A 21498-nucleotide genomic window follows, 5' to 3' on the forward strand; every position below is an offset into this window, starting at 1 on the left:
TACGTAATTTTTGTCTTTTTTGCATTTTGAATTTCGCTTTTTTCGAATTTTTCTTTCTTAATTTATTTTCCATGATATCTTCAATTTTTGTTTTGTTTTTTCATTTTGTAATTTACTTAAATCATGTATTGATCTTTCGTATGTTTTGTGTAAAATCTGTAATATTTGCAACTTCTTTATTTTCTTAAATTTTTATCCTTTGTTAATTTCTGTAGTTTTCCTCACTTCTGTCATTAGTTTATTTTAACATTTTTAATGTTTTTGCCAATTTTGCCAATTTTTTGATTTTTATGTTTTTTGTGATATTTTTAATTTGTGTTCTTTGTCATTTTGATTTTTTTGTGTTTCATTTTTGTCATTTGCACTTTTTTATTTTGATTTTTATCATTTCAGCTATTTTTTGCCAAATTTGTCAGTTTTGTTTTGTTTTTTTTTTTATATTTCTCATTAGTTTCATTGGTTTTCCAATTTTTGCTCTTTTAGTCAATTTGGTTATTTCTGAAAATTTAATAACCTTTGTTATAATTTATGTTATGTTTTTATTTCTCGTTACTATTGGTTAGAGCCATTATGTAATTTTTGTATTTTTCAATTTTGTAGCTTTTTTTTGAATTTCTCTTTCCTGATTTCTTTCCTAAAATATCTTTGATTTTTGTAGTTTTTGTTATTTGTGTAATTTTTTTGTTTTGTTTTGTCATTTCGTCATCATTCTCATGGATTTTCTATTTTTTCTTTTCAGTCATTTGCGCTATTCGAGTCATTAGTAATGTGTGTCTGTCAGTTTTGTAATTTTTGTCATTACTTTGTGGTTGGTTTGTATTTTTAGAGTTTTAGAGTCCCACTGTTTCACTGAGTACATATTTAAATTTGTTTTGTATATGTTTTTTCTACCTCACTGCGATCAGTAGTTTTTCGATCCTTTGCTGTACGCACATTTTTTTTTATTTTGGTTTTTTCCGTTTTTTTTTTTGTTTTTACCTTTTTGCAGTGTTAAATATTAAGAAGTAACCTGCTCCGTGTTATAGTGCTTTTTGTCTTCTCCTTCAGACTTAGTAACCTACTTCTTTCATTTTCGACCTCATCAGATCCTCCTATAAGCTATCACTCTAACAGCGTATAACAGCGTATTAGTCTATGATATTTTCGAAGCTTTGGACCAGTGGTTATTAAGTCTGGAGGGAAGTTCTGTGTGGAAGAGCCTGAGAATAAATCCATACTTAAAAGTCATTTAGCCAACGAATGGTTTGGTTCTACTAAGAAACGCTTGTTAAAGCGGATTCTGTAACCTTACAGCTATAAAGCTCTGCATTTTGTATATTTCTTCGACGCGTTTTACAAGCAACGTCACCAAATCGGAGTTATCTTAGTTGTATTCGATGGGAGCTACCACTGAATTGCCATGGTAAATTTCAATTCACAATCGCAATCCACAATCGCAAAGTGCCAATAATCATTTTTCAAGCCCTTTCGTCGGAAATACGAAGCTAATTTCTTCCAAAACATAATGCACTGTATTTCATCATTGTCGAAGCAGAGTGTGGTAAACAATGAAATGCCGCATTTTTTTTTATCTAATATCGAACAACCCAGTAACTTGAATCAAACGTATCTTCATAGGTAACTGTTCAATCCTATGCTTAACCCTTATCGTAACCTGCGCGCCACTTATCTGAGCAGTATCGAAATCCTCAAGGTTGCAATACGTTCGACACTGTTGGAGTATTTTTCTGTCACTAGCTTTCCTACCAGAGTGCTACTGCCGAGTAGTGTTTTTTTCGCTTCTTGTAACTAGTATGTGATATACAGTACACAAAGCAGTAGCCTGAACAGCAAGGATTGGGTGCAGACAGGCGCCGATAATTGCCTATAGCTGGTACTGTCGAGTGGTCCAGCTTGGGGGAGGAGAGCTTGGTAGTGATGGGTGAGGACAGAGTAACACTCGTTGTATGTCTTTTCTTCCCTTCGGTCACCGTATGTCGATGTCCTAAATAACATATCGAGATCAGCGTCAGGGGCGCTTGCTGTTGAGGCTGCGAGCTGGCGAAGGAGGAAGGCCAGGCGGAATGGAAGCTTTTTGTTTGGCAGGCCCAGACTACTAGCAGGCAAGAGCATGGGAGTCAAGCCTGCCCACATAGTATTTCGCATTTGGTTTGAACAGAATTTCCGACTCGCTCTGTCCTCTGTCCTGCATGAAGCCTACCTCGGATCGGAAGAGCAGAAAAATAGCTGAATACTGCAGCACGTGTGTGCGGTGAAATGGGATTAGGATTCCGGCGCGTACCGGTTAGTGGCAACCGTTTCTGTTCGGGGACGGTTATCTCGATTGTGCTAGGCCCCCCGGTGCGGCACCGTGCGGAAGCGCAGGAAAGTTTTGCTACAATTTTGGAGCTTATTTTATCCGGGATAAAAGAACTCGCCCCGTAAGGCAATGGGACAGACCCGGTCCTCGGTCCTATCCATGTATTTTGCCTGACCAGAGCCGTTTTGAAGTGCTATTTAGGAGAATTGAATTCCCCTATCGGAGAATCAATTTGCGCAGAAAATTGTGTTTGGTGAAAAAGTATATAGTACGAAGCATTGTCAGCCGGTGATTACGATTCTTTACGTGCCACTGAATCGTTAATGTCGCTTAGGCAGTCGGCAGCCATGTTTGAGCCTCGAATGCAATGTAGAACATGAATTGTTATACTCAGCAGCAGTAGGCAGCGCTGGCTGCGGGAGGCGAAACGTATTGATAATTGAGTATTAGATGAAATAAATTAGTTTATGGGGTTGGCTAAATGTCTGCAGTTTCTAATGAGCAAATCTCATTCGCGTGGTGTGGTATTGGTAGATACATTGTGAAGCGACACTGCCCCAACTCGTAATATATGGCTGTATAACTGACCTAATTGAGGGGTGTTTGAATAAAATGAAATACCAGAGTGCTCCTTGTGTTAATTCCGAACACTATATTGACATAAACAGGAATAAAGGCATGTACAGGCCAACTGCTTATTGCTCTTTAAACAAACTCAAATAAGTTCCCCATTTTGACTTTTGTCAATGTTTTCCATTACCTTTCAGATAAAATTTATTCACTCAAAACATGTTTAATTATTGTTCATAAGCAAGTCGTTGAAATTGATTTTCGAAATTCGAATTTTGTTTTAATTATAAATTAACAGGTGTATTAAACAACTTTCGGTTTTTAGTTTTAAACACCTAGATAACCGCTATAAAACTTTGATAAAACCAACATTGTTACTAAGCCAACATTATTGTTTTCCATTGCTGTCTTTTTTCTATTTCTGTGTTTGGAGGCAAATAATACATAATATCTTCAAAATTTAGTGAATATGAAGTTTAGAAGACAAATGGCACTTTTGTATTTCACAATTCATAATTTGAAAAATATGGTTAATTTCACCGAATTTATGATGCCCGATTTGGTTGTTAATGTTATAAGTTTGGACTCGCAAGAATTTATTTTTTAAAATGTAATGAAGTATCGATTTTTTAAAAGTGCGGTATTGAAAACTAGTATTTATGCGGTATTAAAAACTAGTACGAAAACACATGTAATATCATTCTAGCAGCTATAGTTTACAGCAGCTATAGTTTACGCTCAGACTTTGTTTTGCTCATCTTCATCTTGAAAAGGAAACAGTTTTCTTAACTCTTAACAACAGTGAGCTTACATTCAATGTGCATCACACCATCTGCTGTAGAGAGAGCGCAGAGTAATAGTTTCTCTGACGAAAAAACTCTCCTAATATGACAGAGCAAAAACCCAGTGAAACTCTTGTAAATTGCTCATCCACACACGCAAGAAAAGTGATATAAATTGCTTGGCGATCAACTGAGCATTGCGTTACCGTGCTTATCGCTCTGGGGTGTGGCAAAAACAGTATAAAATCGAACTTTCTGCAGAATACGCACTCATGGTGAGTTGTGAATCTACCTATAATATTAAATTCGACAGCGGTTAGGAAGTGGCTTCAATGTGAACCTAAATCTTTCAATATTTGGTCAACTTCTCTTCTAGTAAAGATGAAGCTTACGAAAACTACTCCCTCTTAAACTGAGAGAGCAAACAAATGTTTACCTCTAACACGCGATGATTAAGAGTCAAAAGGATCTCTGCGACTGAAATACTCTACGCCTAAATGTGAATTATTACTCACTCTATGTGAGAGAAAGTCTAGTTCTCCAAGCGGTTTGGTAGATAGAGAAGAAAATTTCAGCAAAAATCAAGAGAACGGAAGAAGCCTGGTTACGCTTCTTCGGTTCCAAACTGCTGTAAATTTTGAATCTTAAAATGAGTTTATTTTTTTAATTTTGAGTTCAAATTCAAAAACGACTCTAACGGGAAACTTATAGAGAAATACGGTTTTTTCAGGCTTAACGGTGGATCAAAAAGCTATTATGTTTCATGTCAGACGTTTCGGCCTTTGGACTTGGCCTTCTTCAGGGGATTGAAAGCTGTACCGTGTTTCGTTCATCGTACAGAGCTCTACGGTTGGTTGTCATAGCTGTCAGCCTATTCTGCTTCCAAATACCACATCAAAAAGCGTGATGCGTTAGTGGATTTCAATTCATCTTCTCGGCCTTTTTATCACACCTATATAATGATACCAAAATGGACTCTAAAAAAACGTTTTGATACACCGTTAAGACTAAAAAACGCATTTCTCTAATATTTTTGAGTTTTAGATGTAATATAGAACGAATTTAAATTACAACGAAACGAAGTTAAAATTTTCTATATGCAATACAAATAAGTCGCTGTCCGTTTGTATGTAGCGGATATTGGAACCGGAAAAGATTATTATGCTAGTTTGAGAGTCCTCCCCTTTCTGGAAGCGGAAATGAAACACAAATTTCTCCATAACCCAAAAACTAATTTTGGCTGAAATTTAACAAATTGAGAGTTTTGGTTGCTAGAAATATTTATATGCTGATTTGATATTCCTCCCTCCTCTGAAAAGAAGGAGTTACATACAAATTAAACACAAATTTTTGCATACCTCGAGAACTAATTAAGCAAATGAAACTAAGAAGGGCACGCAGAAGTTTTTTGGAGCAGAAAATCTTTATGTGGTGGTTCGAGACCCTTCCCTCCTCTGGAAGAGAAGGGTTCCCATACGAATGAAACACAAATTTCTATATAATTCGAGAATTAATCAAGCAAAAGGGAACCAAATTTGACTATAGGAGGTTTTAGGGGACAAGAGTTGTTTTGATGATGGTTTGATACCCCTTCCTTCTCAGAACGAAAGGGCTTCCATACAAATTAAATCAAAATTTCTACATAACTTTAGAACCAATAAGGCATTCGTAATCGAATGTAGATTTTTGGAAATTTTAGAGCATAAGAAATTTTTCTATGATGATTTGACCTCCCTCCTCCCTCTAGAAGGGGTGAGGGGGGCCCCACACAAATGAAACAAATATTTCGACCAATTTTCCAAAATATAAAGCTTTTGATTCACAGAAGCCAAAAATCAACCGTCTCTGGGGTTGAATACAGCTCAAAATGACCGAATACCATCCAATATGAGTGCTTCAGTACTCGGAATGATGCACAGGAGCCAAAAACTGACCTCAATTGTTAGCGATTAGCAATGGAGAAGTATCAGTTGAAGTTTTTGTTCGGTTGATTTGATTTCCGCAGTATGTTTTAGAATCATTTCAAGCTGGGTGAGCCTAATGATTACCAAACGAGTATCCCATACTCATCGAGAACCCGAAATTCGTCATTACAGAAACTTTCAGCGAAGTTCGACTATGGTGTGGGCCGCATTCCTGCATTTTGAGAAGACACCATTTTCTTTTATGTCTCATAAAATGAATTCCGGAGAGTATATTGATCGCCCAGACAACGTTTTGATTGATTTTGGCAGAGTGAAATAATGATTTTCCACACTTCCTGCATTAAACTCTAAACTAACAACACCATTTCTAACATCACGAAGCGTTACTGTTTTGAAATGACCCGATCTAGCGAATCTTGAATTTAAAATTTTGCCCAGAAGTAGTGCTCAAAAATTTTATCTTCTCGAGGAAAACCTCCATGCAAAATTTCAACCTAATTCAACTGATTCGGACCTTGGGAATACGTGCCTCAAAGCGTTCAAAGTTTCACGTTGTTTTATCAATGAAAAAATGCACAGGTAGTAGAAGTACATGAAATTGTCAATATCGAAAAAAAAAAGTTCGAATACCAAAGGTTTCATTAATGCATAAATTTTCGAGATCTGGTGCTTTATCGAAAATATTTTTTTTCGAAAAAAATAACTTTCTGAAACCTCGAAAAATTTGACCTTTGAATTTCGCTTATAAGTCAGGCTCAAAAGTTTCGTGTTCTCGAAAAGAGTAGCCTCACAAATTTCGAAGGAAAACACAAGTAGTAGTTCATGAAATTGTCGATATCAAAACAAAAATTTGATGTCAAATGTTTAAGAAATGCACGAAAAGTAGAGATCTGGTGTTATCTCGGAAAAAAATTCGAAAAAATCCGTCGGCTCATTGTAAAATTTCATTTAAAGAAAACGAAATCGAGAGTAAGATTAGTTTGCGGAAGAGTTGCTCTAAGTGAAACAACGTATGGTGATTGTCCCTTCAAATACGGTAATTCCGATGTTGACGCATGTTCGCGTGAAAGAAGCCCAAAAACCTTTGATTTCGCTGAATTTGAGAGCAGGGCTGCAACAAGAATATCAGTTGAAATTAAAAACTGTGAATATCAATTGCAGCACGAACGAGCTGAAAACGAAATTACTTCCAGCTTCAATCAGTTGACAGTGGTAACACTAATTACTGTGATTTCGCACGCGCTGTGTTGTTTTAGCGATGTTTATTTGTTTGAGGATTTGGATGTTATCTACGTCATCGACATTATATAATGGATTAGCTCAGATCAAATAATTTCAACATTCTCCTCGACAATATCATATTTTTCACTGATATGATTTTCATTGAGAATCGACACGGGAGACACTCAATATCACTATCAACTTGAAAGAATGAAATTGCTGTTATGTCATTTTCATTTTTTAGTTTCGAAAATTCGCAGCTCTGATTGGGAGAATCGCTCGATTAGGATCAATGCCAAATGCAGGAACAGTTTGATTCGGTATAGCCTTCAAAGACGAACATTCTCATCGTAACGGTATTCGAGCTTTGCCAAAAATATGGTACGAAGTTGAAGCTAGCCATGGGCAATATTTAGAATGATTTATAGGTACCGTAAAACGGGGTAACGTTGATCATTTTTTTCACTTTTTCGTAAGTATTTATATATTTTACAACTGAAATTACAGGTTTCACATTTTTAAAACCAGTACTGGCATCCTTAGATCCTGAGAAGTTAGTTTTTGAAGCTCTTCGAAAACCTTGAACATTAAAAACATTTGTTTTTTGTCGTTGTTTAAATTTTCCTTATTTGGGGTAACTTTGATCAGTTTCAATTTTGAATAGCTTTGAAATATTTTTGAACTAAAAATGTTGGATAATGCTTTGATAACATGTTTAGAGACGCTTCCCGGATTGACATCACGTTCTCCTAGACTGACTTGAGTCCTATCCTTGCACCAAGCCGCGGTATGTACTGCGAGGCAGTTCTATGCCATATGTAATTTTACCATTGAAAAATGATGAAAAACGTAAACGTTGGCCGCGAAATGTGCCAGAAGTTTTTGTAAGTCAGCAATCGTTGTAAAATGTTTGCTTTCAGAAAACGTATGTTGATTATATATGCAAGGCCTTTCCAACAACGGAAGTATCAATAGGCCAGCTCTAGCCTCTTACGTTCTATGCTCTAGCGAAGACCACATCCTGGCGTAGGCCAGGATGATATCTTTGCTAGAGCATAAAACCGGACTTTCTTAACAAATATGAATTATTTAAGTGTAAATGTAGTAAATTTGACTGCAATTTTTTCTAGTTGATTGAGAAAATTAAATAACGGATTTGGAAAACATGTCAATGAATACGAAATGTTCAATATTCGGCTAGTATAAAGTGCTTTTTTTGGCACTTACTGAGAGTAAGAAATATAACGGTCGAATTAATTTTAAAATTTAGCTATCAAAACAGCAAAAAATTTCAACCAATACAATATTGTTCAGACCTCGAATGACACAAAACTAAGATGTTATACTCGAATTTAGCAAAAGTAATCACGGAGCAGTTTTATTTTTACTATTCGTGAGAAGGGTAAAACTGATCAATGTTACCCCGCTGATCAATGATACCCCGTTTTACGGTAACTAAATTTGCATTATTATTTGAAAAAAATAAGAGCAATAACTTAGTAAATAGCGAACCTAATAAAATATGACGATGTGGTATAACGGATAAGGTATTGAAAAAGAACACGGAAATACTGAAAAAATATTTAGAAAAACCTAACTGGCAATTATTCATTAATTCATTAACTGCATTAACTATGATTCTATAACTGCTAACTAGTTTTGATGTTTTTCTCTCGTAAAATTTCTATTGGAAAAACAGCTATTACAGAGAGAAGGGGCTCTGGCAGAATGGCTGTCGTCAGCACGTGTAAATTGTTTACTCAGTAAAAGATTGAAATGTTCAAGTGTTTTTTCATCAGTTTTTTCACTGAAACTAGTGTGTGAGTGATTGCTGTAGGCTGCAGAGGCGCTCGAATATGCAACAATATCAATGGATTCAGTTAGATAAGTACAAATTATTGTTTCGTTTTTTTTTATGTTGAGCTATTTGAGCTCATACCCAGGGAAAAACATTTGACGCCCTATCTAACGCCTCACGGAAAGTGCAGGAAAATGTCGTTTGTGTAGTGTGGCAATATCGGTTTTTTTGCTGTTTTTTTCGATCTTCATCATACGTTCTTAATGCGTTTGCTTAAAAAGATAAGTGACATTTCCCGTACATACACAGGAAAACGTGTGTAGACCATTTATCGAAATAGTAGAGTAGGATACACGTTTTTTTGCTGATGTTGATTGCTTTTAGGTGCGTTATGCCAGCAATTCCATGTTTTCTGCTAAATGTTATTCATAAATTGAGTTCTGAAACGTCTTGTAAATGTAGGGTCGTTTCTGACTCACTCGACCTGTGAGTCGTTGTACTCGGTGCTCCGATTTTTCTACTATTTGCTGATAACGTTCGTGGTTGTGGTAGATGCGCGAACGTGTGGTTGATCTGTTCGGATGACTTTATGCGGTGAATGGTTGTAGAAAGGAGCGACACGTGTGCAATATTGTTTTAATAACTTATTTCAATTCATATTTGCAGTCGCAAAAAGGAGCACAATAACAACTATTGGTATATCATGAATTGGTATCATTTAAGTCCATCGCTTTTTTTTGGGAACAAAATATAATGGACACTTTCCATATGTTTTTCGAATACATTTTTATTTTTTTTGCGTGTTCTGCGTTAAAAATTTGAATATCTCAGCTTTGGTAGGCAGCCAACTGAGATCTTCTTTACATACCCTAATACTCCTTATTATATTTTATAATTCATTTTATTTATCTCACATTATATGTACATGATCATATCTATATTGTTACATTAGTCCAATTAAATCGTGGTCATATCATTTATCAAAGTAAATCCGGATCAAAAACCTACCCACTAACAAAAACTCCCTTCCGTAGTCGCAGAGGCGAGTATACCTCTCTAAAAAATAAAGACTAACAAAGTAAAGACTACATTCTAAGATTCCTTCTTAATTGTAAGATTTGTACGGCACTGGCACAAAATTTCATAGTTCCAAAGAGAAACGGGTTTCAAATTACCTTCCACGAAAACTATGAGCAAGTTTAAATCTCTTTTTACCATCTTTGGAGAAAGTTTTTGCTTTGAATTTCAAAGACACATCAGCTTAAAACTCAGGTTTTTTTGTGAATTTTAAGACAAGTCTATGTGAAATAAAACTCAACCTTATTGTCATTGAATGGCATCATTTGACATCAAAATTTCAAAACGGAAAATTTTTGAGTTAATCGATGTTGCACGAAACCGACTTAAGGGGTTATATACCTTTTTGGTCGAGAAAAATGCGGAAAGTTTGAATTTATTTTTAAGTGCATAGCACCATTTTCGTTGCATCAAAGTGGTATTTTTCTGAAAGTACCGTTTATCAACAACAAGAAAATGCGTTTTATTTTGAGATATACCAATTATTACTGGAGTAATGGCCGTTTCCCCGAAACGCTATTTTTTGCAGAGGCTTGCGGTGATCCTGATAGAGACTCAGCGGATCAACCGAAATCAAAAAACTCATATTATTTCAACCCCTAAAACCCACCTGACTGTAAGAACGTAAGCTTAAGGCTCAAATACACACACAGCGTAATGACGTCTTCTCCATACAAAATAGTAGACGTGATCGTGATCGCGCCCTCCAATCTGCATGGAGAAGGCGTCATTACGCCGTGTGTGTATTTGGGCCTTAAGTAAAATTTCTATTGAAAAAATATTGATTATGGATTTGCTTCTTTGTCCAAATATGCTGTGTTATCAGAGATTCAGAGAGTTTGTAATTTTTTTTAGAGTTTGTAATTTTTTTTAGAAAACTGAGGCACTTATTGAATGGAAAGGAAAGGATAGCAGTGCAATATCTAACTTTTGATGACGTGAAAAAAAGTTTGCTGGACCAATCTCCTGCCAATTTGCAATCTCGAAAAAGTTTTAGTTTAAATTTTCTACCTAAAAGAGATCAATTTAAGGTTTTAACGTATGGTCTAACGTCTATCTGGAAGTTGGGCGCCTGAATTTGAAAATCTAGTAATTCAATTATTGAAAAGTGGTCAGGGTTTGAGTGCTCATATGTCAGTCTTTTCTTATCAGATTATTGCATGTCGAAGCAAGCACTAAGCATTTTGTGGCAAACTCAACTATATTACCGCCAACTTGCAACATATCTCTCGCGGTATAATGACAAATTATGATACTAATACTTCATAAGCAGTTATTAATGTCTGTAAGCAGTTATCACGCTCCATAAGCAGTTATAGCTTCTTAAGGAGCAGCGAAATAGGTTAATTGTTTGTGCTAATGCGCACGAACCATAACAACAAGAAAAACAGAAAAGTGCCTATGTTGAATATATTTTAGAAATTCTTATTTTCACTTGGCAGGTAAACTATTCGTTTGGTTCACAATTTATACAAGTTAAGACTCTATATTTTTTAAGGAAAAAACTGGTTTTATTGATTTTTCAAAAGCTCCAATAAAGCAAAAAAAAGCGTTTGTGTCAGCTGGTTTAATTAGAATACTTATAAAAGTTCGATAGGTACCTAGTTATTAGTTTTCAAAATGCCTGTTTTGTGTGTCCCTAATAATAGTAATTTTTTTTAAGTAGTTATTACGGGAATAAAGCCGCCGATAGAATCGAATAGGATTTGTAGAATTGGGTTGTAGCATTAGCCAACAATAATCCGGGATATTTTAAAAAAACAATAATTTTTATTGACAACGTAAGTACTATGAACGAGTAACTCGCGTAATTTTTTTTCTCTTATTTTCAATCAATGTTTAAATTAATGCAGACAAGTTCAGTTACCAGACAATATATCGTTATGAATTATGAAATTTTATATGAACGTAGAGGTTTAGTTGCATCCTAAAACCCAAGGTTCTCGTTTTGGTTTAAAGAGATTGACTAATGGTAGTTACAGAAAATACCTTAGATTTGAAAAAAAATAAGAAAAAAATTAGATTCAGTCAAAAAAACCACATTCTAATGAAATTGCTAACTATGCAATCTGATGAAAAGTTACGTTCAGATCCGGAACGTATAAAAAGCGACGGGCGATGATTGAAATCAAAGTTTCCGTGCGATTCAGGCAAGCCAGAAAGCATTGCTGTCTGAAAAAGTCATTAAACTTTTGGCGCCACCGCCGCAGCGGATACACAAATTCGACAAAAAAAGGGAGTGAACTCTTGGCAGAAATTTTCCTAATCTCATTTTTCCTTTTGCCTTACTGAAACATGGTTACCAGCTGGCTTTTTTTGCATTGCTAATCATTACCTAAATTAAGAAATTTTTAGGCAGGGTCGAGAAAGAACGCACGCTCTTAGTCGTTTCCGGTGAACGAAAAAAAATACTGTTCCTACATACCACACACGTAAGAGACTCGGCCTACATCATGTTCTGATCTCGTATCTCGGGCGATAGAGCTTTTCCGCTCCCGCTTCATCGGCAGAATTTTCCCACCCATGCTCGAAAGCTACCGATAACGGGCAGGTGGCGGAAGAGCCGCAGCACAAAGAAAGAGAGAAAGAGTGGCAGGGAACACATTCCGTAATATTATGGCCTATATAGAGACAAACAACATAACAACTCTGTATCTTCTCGCACAGAGCCCTGGATGCTGTAAAATATTGCTTATCTTCAAACTGTGTCACCAGTAAGGGTTTCGCCTGTGCGGGTTGTTCCATCACCTGGATAACTCTAACAGTGTACTCCGGAGTGAAAGAAAACTTCAGCTACTCTATTGAGCTGTTTGACACATTCAGTGAAATATTGATTCAATGTTTTTTTCCTGCTTCTACCTTTACCACTGCCTTCGGCGTTGTAAACCTCGGAAAGTAGTCCATTTTCCGTCATTATTTGTGTTCACTTCACGTCGTATGTTCTTCAAGAAGTCACATATTTCAGACACACTGTTTATCTACAGAACCCAGTACACGGTGTTCTTCACTGCTTCCCATCACTATCCATCCGAAATCCGAGGTTTCGGGACATCCGGACTGACACAAGCATTACTCACTTACTTTTCCGCAGCAGTCGTGCAGGCTTCCCGGAAGCTGCAAATTCCACAAGAATTACGTATAGAAGGCAGAATCACTCACAGAAAAAAACACTACACTGCACCAGGTTTCACTTGGTAGCAGCAGCAGGAGCCAGCTAGCCTACAGCACACCTCACACAATAGGACACCCAGACGGAGTCTTCGACTGCGGATATATCCTACGTGACGTCAGCGCTCTGACTGAAAAGAACTGGGCTTCCAAATTTGCCACAACCCGGAGAACGGCCGAAAAACGCAAGCAGGACTTACACAACACAGCACACGGTACGAGATTCAGCGCTATACAGCATCCAGAGTATCCAGCTTCAACCAGCGAGGCAGCTGCTGCAGCATCCCAACCCAATCCGATCTGGCGTGTCCTGCGGAGAGTGTTCTGGCTCTCGCTTTCGCTCTACCCTCTCTGGAACACCCCGTGAACTTACGAGAGGAACGATTCGTTTTCCTGAAATGTCCCTTACGGGATGCCTGGGGTTTTTCTGTCCGGTCGGTAGTAACACGCGGCGGTGAGAAAGATGGCGAGAGAGACGTTACGGTACAAACAGAGCGAAAGCTTTAAACTTAGCAGCATCCAGCCGTGAGCCTAATTAGGTGGGAATCATGATGTATATACAAACAAATGAAACTTTAGATTTGCCGCGAGAAGCTCAGCATCCCGAAAGCTTCGAGTAAAGGGTGAGAGGTTCAGCTTCCGTGAGCGATAAATTGACATGTGACAGATTTGGCACAACAGAGAGCGTGCTCGACGGTTAAGATGTTTAGTGTTGAGTACTTTTCTATGCAGAAATGAGCCCCCCTGAAAGCGAGAGTGTAATCGTTATCTGACTGGCTGATGAAGGAATAATTCGTTAAATAATGTTACAAAGGTTACTGAAAATTGATTGTTGATCTTTTTTTGTTTGGGTTGAATTTGTTTGATTCTGATCGTTCAGTGTTCAGTGGCTTAAGTATGAGCTTATTCTCAGACTCCTAAAAAACTCAATTATTTCTTAATGAATTCTCCAATACCCCTTACGATCTTCTCTGACATATCAAGTCATGATAGTTCAAATACTTTTCACTGGAACATTTTTGATGTAGAACTACGTCTTACGGCAACATTATGGGATAGGGGTGTAACTTGAAATACCGAAAATATCGAGAACGACCCGAAAATTGTTCAATTTCGCATGCTTACAACTCAGCCAATTTTCAAACGTATTATCTTGGTTCTTGCAGCAATGGATATGAAACCTACATAGCTACGCGTCCACCGAAATTCGGAAAGTTATAATTTTGGAGCACTAATTAAACTGCTCTAATATCCAGATACCAAGAATCAACTCCAGACGCTATTTCGAATTTTACGATGATAACTTCCGGTTTCTGAAAAATAGCTCCAAATGATAATGCGAGATGATGCACAGAGACCGAAAATTAACTCTAGATGTCATTTTGAAGTTATTTCCGGTTTTCGAAAACGGCCAAACTCCAACTATTATAGTTATTTTCGAAACTGATGCCCGGTGAACGGAAAATCAACCGCAGACGCAATTTTAAAATCCATGGTTGCAACTTCCAGTTTCCGAAAATCAGTCAAATATGGCTGAATTCCAACCCAATATAGGAATTTCCAGAATTAGAGTGATGCACCGAGAACGAAAATCAAATTCAGACGCTGTTTTGATGTTTGAGGTGGTGAAAAAAAGGTAAAATTTCATAATATCACCTAATATGGGTATTTCCGGAATCAGTCCAATGCCCAGAGACCTGAAATTTACTACAGAAATTAACCGCAGGTTAATTTTTAAATGGTTGCAACTTCCGGTTCCTTGAAAACAGTATAAAATGGTTGAATAGCACCTAATATGGGTATTTCCAGAATCATAATGATGTCCAGAGTCAAGAGATCGCCTACAGATGCTATTTTGAACTTCGAGATAAAGACTTTAGGTTTCCGGAAAATAGCCCAAAACGGCCGGATTCCATCCACTATGGGTCTTTCCAAAATCAGAGTGATGCCCTGAAAACGGAAATCAACTTCAGACACCATTTTGAAGTTCAAGATGATGACATCCTGCCACTGGAAAATAGTATAAATGGTCAAATATTACCGGAAGTAATTGATGACCAAAGCCCAGGAATTGACTATGGATGCCATTTTGAAATTCAAGATGGTGACTTCCGGTTCCTGGAAACCAGCTAAACTGACCAAATTAACCCTAATCGAGTGTATTTCGACGAGTTTTCTACGTAGAATACCTCTGGTAGAATTCCTAATCAAAAACGAGTATTCTACGAAAACCTGCAAAGAGATTTTTTGTGGTGAATTGCATGAAGAATAAACGAAATTTGAGCTTAAAAATATTATTTATTTTTAATTGTGATGATTATTTTGTGTGAATTGAGAACGAGTTTGACGTTTAAAACTCGTTGCTTTTAATCTCTATCGATTGAATTTGTTTTTGATGTGTTCCATTAGTTTTCGGATTAGAAATTCCTCCCGTTTGCAATATATTCTAGGGCTTTCTAGCCAGTACAGACAACAAACCCAGGCATGTTTAATTTTATCTTCGAAACTTTATATAAATTAGTAAATTAAATTAACTAGCAATTCAGAACCCAAAAAATTAGTAATTACTCAACTCAAAACTGAGTAATACTGTACCCAAAAAGTGAGTAACAATCACTCAGTTTTTAAACGCCTTGTTTTTCAATTATGCGTATCTACAGAGTTACTCAATTTATGAGTTGTTCCACTTTTTACGAAAATACGTCAAATCTTACCCATTTTAAAGTTATTTTTCCCCAGAGTGTACAGAATTCTTCCTGCAACCGTTTAAAGTTGCATGGAATTTTTGGTTGGCTTTTTTATAGGTATATGCCAGGATAACCATGAACCATTGAGAAGTTGGGTACACTCTAAATCTATGAGATTTGACAGATTTTGTATGTGACGTATATTATGCGATTATGCTTTCATTAGCATTTTTGGATGACAACAAATATGTTGTTGAATCGTGAATTACGATTGAAATTATTGGATGAAAACTTTGTTTGCTTTTTTGAGTCCGGAAAAACAATTTCTTGCTTCTTCGTGTTTCTTTTTTTGTTATATTAATTCTGCCGTTACTTAAATACACTAAACAGCGCAGCGAATGGCATTTTATGACTCATACTGTGAATTTCCGAATGTGTGAGAGATTTTTATACTTGCAAGAGGTTTTCTACCGTAGAAAACCTAGAATACAGTTTTCTACGTAGATTACTTACGAGTCCCAAAAAATCGCGTAGAAGACCAACCCTGATCGTGCATAATTCGCCAGATGAAAATGATAACTAGATGGCAGCATCGATGATGAGGATATTGAAATAATGTAATTGACACGAATCACAAATTGATCAAAATGCATCTAGCCAAATTCGATAGTCTAATCATTTACTTTTTTTATCATGCTGTCGTGTTATTCAATACTATGAAGCTTACGAGTAGATGTTTTATACACTATGTCCTAATTTTGGCTAGTTCGGCATTTTGTCAATTGTATTCTGGCCAATATGTAGATCTGCATTTTTAAATTCTTAATGTTTTGGATGCATGAACCTTTAACAATTTTTTCTACTTAAACTGTAACACTCGCCAGATATTTGTTCATGTCTCACGTTGACTGATTAGCCGAGGATTTCGTGCGATCAATAAACATCGTGATTGATCGTGATTGATCGAAAGAACCGCGTTTGCTTCCTCGGGAATAGTAATAGATAAACACTAAAAGTGTTGGGTGCTACGAGTGGTGGATGTTTTTTCGCGCGGGTCGTCTGCATGGGATCGTGGTGTCTGACAAGAAAGATACTCTTCGCTCGTTTTCGTAATAAGTGAGCTGCGCGCGTAACATTGTTTGATTTCTCGATTTATCATGGTGACTTAAAAACATAAACCCTCAAACTCACTGCAGTTGCGGAGATGCAGAGAAGAACGTGACCTTGGTCTTACCATGTAGCCAAAGATAGCACACGTTATTTCTAATAACGCATTGTGACGCCTACGCAAGGAATACCTAAGTGAAATCGCGTCTACGGAAGTGCATTTGCCTTTCCGAGGATCTTCCCTTGTATGAGCTTATGACCACTGCTACCATTAGTTAGATATATTGTGGTATACTCCGCGTTAATATATATGCACTGTCAGTTCGTTTGCTGAAATAACGCTGTCTTTGCTGAAATAATGCGCCGCATTGGCACAGTAGATGTTCCGAAGTTTCAACTTCAAGATTACAGAAGCGACATATGTCTTCTGTCAGTTTACCTATTTTTTTAAGGTGATACCTACTCGGACAGTGTCCAGTCAGTAGGCCAGTCAACGTACTCAGATCAGCTTTATTTGTACTGATGAAGTTGCGGGTGATTCTATTACAAGGTGTAATGAGTAGTTTAGATTGTCTTGCATTGGAAGTAGCCCTCCAGTTGGCACCAAACATCATTGCTTCCCAGCCTCTGAGCTCTGATTTCAGGCAGGATGTAGAAGCCCCACAGAATGGCTCCGGTCCGAAGAATGCAGTTGAAGAACCAATTCTTGCTAAGAGATCGGCTTTTTCATTTCCTTCTATACCACAGTGACCAGGCACCCAGTATAGATTTACATCGTTTGTTACAGTCAGTTGTCGTAGGGATAAAATACAATCCCAAACTAACTTCGACTGGCATGTGTAGGCTTTAAGTGCATTAAGAGCTGCTTGACTATCAGAGAAAATACAGATATTGGCATATCTATATTTTCTAGCCAAACAAATATTTGTGCGTGTTAGGATAGCATTTATTTCAGCTTGGAAGACTGTGGGCCACCATCCCATTGGAATAGATATATTAATTCCTGGTCCAGTAGCCCCAGCACCAGTAGATTCACCCATTTTAGAGCCATCTGTGAAAAACAAGAGTGATCCTGGGCGAGTTTTAGGACCTCCTTCTTCCCATTCGCTGCGAGAGGATTCAATCACTTTGAAGGGAATATTGAAGTTAGTCTTGGATTCCATCCAGTCTTCATGCATTGTTGCTAAGTTGTTCAGTTGAAAATCTTTAAGGATTCGTAAGTGTCCTTCTAGATCCCCTTCCTGAAGAAGTTTAACGCGTTTGAGCCTAAGAGCACCTTTTTCCGCTTCAAGTTTCACATATTGATGCAAAGGTAGAAGATACAAAAGAGCTTCTAAGACTTTGGATGGTGCGCTGGCTACTTTCCGAGGATACTCGGGAATAGTACTAGACAAACATTCAAACATTGGGATGATACTGATGGTAAATGGTCTTCATGCGCGCCGTTCGCGTAGGGTGACGGGGGTTGCGAAAAAAGATATTCAGCGTTTCTCGTTGTAATGAGTTAACTTCGCGCGCAATACTGACTGATTCAGTCATTTACCGCGGTAACACAACCCTTCCTTTCCGTCGCAGTCGTGGAGATGCACAGGTCTCCGAAAATAACGATTGTTACACTCCTTTCCTTACAACCTCCTTCCCAGAGGCAGGCATCACACGGTCTCCACGGAGACCAGCAGACGCAAGAAAGGTTGGTGCGAAGGTTGGTACGCCTTATGCTACACCAAAGACGGTACGGGCGAAACCAAAGACGGCGATAAAGAACGGTGGAAAGGCGGGCGCGCCTAGGACTGTCCAACTTGAGGAGATACTCAAGTTCACGGACGAATGTAGCAACATATCGAAAGACTTAATACGAAGTCTTCCGTTGCTACGTATCTGCATCTACGATGAAACCTTGAAGAAGGCCGATTGAAGAGGTAGCGATTAAACAGTGCAATCTCGCTTATAAGCGGAAAAGCGCTACCGCTTCCAAATGCGTGCAAACGGACGTGCTAACTTCCTCAGAGGTTTGCTCCGCAAAGAGAACAAGGCAGTCTCGGGAGTACACGGCTCCCGCGAGCGCCAAGTGATGATGGTTGATGGAGCTAACCCAGAGGCTGGCTCGTCAACTGGGCCAACTAGCCCCACGAAAGAGAAGGGTAACGGTCTTTGGACTACCATAGTAAATAAAAAGTGGCAAAAACGGGACAAGCGTGAGAATCACCCCAATAAACCGCGTAAGGGCAAGACGAAGAGTAGGGGCTTATTCTCAAGACTGATGGGTACAAGTGCGCTGAGAGGCGATGCCCAGCTCAAAGACCCTGGCGCAGATGTTAGGACAATCCGTCGGTCTCGTACCGATGAGATGATCCTGGAACTCCGCAAAGGAGGTGGGAAAGGGTTCTACCCCTAAAACGGTAGCCCGAAAGGTGCTTGGCGAGGGTGTGCAACTTTGGGCGCTCACCCAAGAGGTGACTCTCCAGCTTAAGTATCTGGACGAGATAACTGAAGGGTGCGACATTGCACAAGCCTTCGACAAGCAGTGTAGAGTAGTGGTTACCACTGAGGCCATCCGCATCCGTAAGGACCCAGCAGGACTCAGGCAGCCACCAGAAAGCTCCAACTAAAGGAGGGCAACAATGCTCTAAAGATGGCCAGACTAACGCTCGGCTTATGCCCCTAGGTGTCCTCCAGAAGCTTGATGCCTGCTTCAGATGCTTTGAGAGCACCTGAGGAAGGTCGTGCAAAAGGCCTGGCCGATCTGAGCTTTGCGGGAGATACGGAGGTGCTCCAAACCGCTATTGCACAATCGCCACGCTCGCCGTGAGAAACGCGATTAATAGCGTCAATTGGAACTCTCTAGCTCTTGCGCAACAGAGTCTTAACGTGTTGGTGTCGCTGTATAAGATCCTGGACAACTACTTCCAGACCCGTATACTCGTTTACAACACAGAGTACCGTAAGTTTCCATCCTAAGCCCCGTGCAGAACGCCATGTATGGCGGTGTGTTGAAAATGAAGGTGGTGGTTGTTGGCTTTGCAGACGACATAACTCTATTGAAGTCTAAATGGTGAGGCCATAAAAGAGGTCGAGTTGAAAGCTGTACTTTAAGTTAAAATCGTAGAAGACTGGATGCGCTTCATGGAGCGCAAAGGGTCGTTGCGGTAAACAACTACAAATCGCAGCAGAAGGCGGAAATTAATACTGGTGGAGCCACTACAGCCTTGAAGCGGTTTTTAAAACTCTTAGGTGTGATGGTCGACGACAAATTCACCTTTGGGAGCTACGTTGATTACGCCGGCAAGAGGGCTTCAACGGTCATCGCGGCATCATCACGTGTGATGACTAATACTTTAGCAGTAGACAGCAGCAAGCGCAAATTGCTTGCCAGCGTACCTACATCCATACTCAGGTATGGAACATGGTATGAGGCGTTAGGTACTACCTGTTACAGAGGTAAACTGGAAAGTACCTACAGGCTCATGTGCTTGAGAGTTGTGAGTGCGTATTGCACGGTGTCATACGAAGCAGTAGGCTTCTTGGATGGCATGGTGCCTATAAGTATCATCGTCAAAGAAGACGCAGTATGCTTCGATGGACGTGACATAATGGATATACGGAACACCGAACGATCATACTCGACAGAGCGATTGGACCAACTCTACCTAGAGTAGATGGACGCATAGACTCATACCGGCTGTTCGCGCAGCGAACAAGTTTTGAGCATCTCACACCAATTTACATCATCGCTGCAGGACAATGCTCTTTCCATTCACTATTCCAACGTATAATGTCCTTTACGAATGAAGGAACACACCGAAGGACATTTCGTGACGCTTCTGGTACATTCTCCTGCTAAATGGAACACAACACGTGAGCGGCTGCGCTGCAACAGAAATCTAATTCATTCTACAGCATGGAAGAAGATGATAGAGGAGACGAGAACTTTCTGCGCCGCCCCTAAATCAGTATAAATTCCGCGCTTCTGCGCAAGCTAGTTCATTGTGTATTTTCATTCCGAAGTGTGAATTTGAATCGTCATTGTGAACCGAGAGTGTGTATTTAAAACCGAAGTGTATTTCCAATCGAGTGTTTGTAATTAAAGTTACAGTGAATGATATCAGTGCTTTATCATCAATCCGAAAGTATTTATTTGTGTTCGCTAGAAGTGCGCATTGGACCTTAGTGTGGTGGCTCATTTTTTTGTGTTTAAACAGCATTTGCGCTGTATCCCGAGCCAGTTATCCTTTCGTGTGTGCGCCGTGTGTGCGATTTCCGCGTCCTTTGCTTGCCTCGTTCTTCGCTTTGTACTGTGTGACAGTACGGAAGCATTGTACCTGCTGCGCTGATTATTTAGTTTTCAGACGGCAGCGATTCTGATAGCGGTTTTTAGAGGCACCGCTTGCCTACCCGCCTCTACGTGTTGACCAAGGCGTCAACACCGGCGGTAGTCGGATCACGGTGCTCTCACAGACCGTTATTATAAAAAAATGCACCAGAGGATCTGAGTATATCATTCGATTTTTTATGACGTCCTGAATCTCTGCTCAAAATTTAAAAGTCGTTGTACGGTACATTTTTGAGTAATGCGCTTTTGAAGGTCATAAAGTACAAAAAAGTAACATAAAAACAACGAAATACTTATTGTAAAGCAAGTTTTTCAACCACCTTTTTATGAAATAACTTCCAAAATAGTTTCTACGCATTCCAAGGGTTATATTTCAATACATTAACAATTGGTGGAAAAATTTATTCGAGAATCCCACAGTGCACAGTGGTCTAAACTCGGAAAATCGAAATCGTTTTAGATTTGACTGTGAAAAATTTATTTAAAGTACTCAATGTCTTCAGCAAAATTGTTTTATAGAATAAGGTCTTACTT

The 21498-nt window shown here is 38.6% G+C and overlaps 1 protein-coding gene across 7 annotated transcripts in view; it reads right to left on the reverse strand.

Annotated features, from left to right (window-relative positions):
* LOC129724986 (solute carrier family 12 member 4) overlaps nt 1–21498 on the reverse strand; it is a 318737-nt gene that overhangs the window by 246051 nt on the left and 51188 nt on the right. For 3 of the 7 annotated variants that reach the window (XM_055680330.1, XM_055680329.1, XM_055680328.1), the window contains exon 1: nt 12754–13084. The exons of 1 other annotated variant lie outside the window; for it this stretch is intronic. The gene's annotated coding sequence lies outside the window, so the exon portion shown is untranslated. Of the gene's footprint in view, nt 1–12749; nt 13085–21498 lie in introns of those variants that run through there. 3 more of the 7 variants (XM_055680327.1, XM_055680325.1, XM_055680326.1) reach the window with 3 other exon arrangements.

The sequence above is a fragment of the Wyeomyia smithii genome, chromosome 2 (genome assembly GCF_029784165.1).
Source record: "Wyeomyia smithii strain HCP4-BCI-WySm-NY-G18 chromosome 2, ASM2978416v1, whole genome shotgun sequence".
Classification (NCBI taxonomy): domain Eukaryota; kingdom Metazoa; phylum Arthropoda; class Insecta; order Diptera; family Culicidae; genus Wyeomyia; species Wyeomyia smithii.